The sequence below is a fragment of the Seriola lalandi genome, unplaced genomic scaffold (genome assembly GCF_002814215.2).
Source record: "Seriola lalandi dorsalis isolate HSWRI2012SDOR001 ecotype SW California unplaced genomic scaffold, Sedor1 jcf7180002054985, whole genome shotgun sequence".
NCBI classification, from domain to species: domain Eukaryota; kingdom Metazoa; phylum Chordata; class Actinopteri; order Carangiformes; family Carangidae; genus Seriola; species Seriola lalandi.
Genome location: NW_019525534.1, coordinates 111,765 through 113,067, shown reverse-complemented (window position 1 = coordinate 113,067; position 1,303 = coordinate 111,765). Strand labels below are relative to the sequence as shown.

The following is a 1,303-nucleotide window of genomic DNA, read 5'->3' as shown; positions in this document are numbered from 1 at the left end:
TCCAAACACTTTCAAATGTAAAGACTAAATGTGAAAACATTTCTACAGCAGGATTGTTGTTCTTGAATCTTTCCTGCACTTCACATTGTTCACGTTTCACAAATGAACTGGAACATGTAAAGAAAAGTTGAGTGAAGCTGCTTTGAGTTCAGCTTCATGGTTAAACAGGAGAAATCAACAATAACATAGAGATTTTAAAGTGATTTGGATCAGAAGAATGGAAATTTAAATCTCCTACAAATGTTCAAATACAGAAATTACAAGCTGAACTGACGAGACAATATTTAATATTTGATGAGAAACTTACTTCCAACATCCAGTCTGGTTCCTCCACCAAAAGTCCACCACAGTGATACAAAGTGACTGAGTGGTCGTACAAAAACCTCTCACTGTAGAGAGACACGGCTCTCTGACTCTGTCTGACTAAACTACAACTACAAGTCCTCAAGTTTCTGTCGTCTGAACATCTGATGACATGATTTCTATCATGGACCAAACACTGATCATGTTTTCATTCATCATTTACGCTTTAAATACAAAACTGTAGATTTTGATGTTGGCAGAAAATTTCAGGATAAAAAAATGTAAAATCTCATATTTTAGTTTCTAGATAAAAATGTAAGTGAGAAACACAAAATATTCTTTGTGACATAATAAAATACATAAAATATAAACTTACTTCCAACATCCAGTCTGGTTCCTCCACCGAACGTGTACCACAGTGATACAAAGTGACTGAGTGGTCGTACAAAAACCTCTCACTGTAGAGAGACACGGCTCTCTGACTTTGACAACAACAAACTCAAATAAATCACTTCCTGTTTTTCAATAAACTTGAAATCTAACAAAAAATATATATTCCCTTTCTTAAACATAAATATTTTTAATGTGTCTCAAACTAAAGTTGATCCTTCTAGCATCAAATGAAAACAGATGAAAGGAGGTTTTACAAGAAATTTATTTGCAGTCATTAATTCAACTCAACATAAAGATGATCAGTGACAGATTTCTAATCAATACTCTGATCAATTGATTGATCCATTGAGAAACAGCATGATCAGAGTGATCCAAGTCCCTGTTGGAGTCAGTCAGAGCATTTCCATAGAGAGCCACTTTGCATCAGCAGCACCATGCTCCAGTGCTCTGGGAGAGTTTATAGTCCTGAGAGTTGAAGACTGGATGACTGACAGCTGTCCTTCATGACAACAGAAGACACAGAAATCCTCCTCATCAGAAACATGACTTTGGTCTCCGTCCTCATCTGGACTCTCCTCTGCTGCTGCTTCACAGGTAAAGTCCAGAG

At 36.5% G+C, this 1,303-nt stretch overlaps 1 pseudogene across 1 annotated transcript in view; it reads left to right on the top strand.

The window, feature by feature from the left end:
* The window catches only part of LOC111647331 (immunoglobulin kappa variable 6D-21 pseudogene), a 7,639-nt pseudogene that overhangs the window by 5,760 nt on the left and 576 nt on the right, over window positions 1-1,303 (top strand). The window lies entirely within an intron of this gene.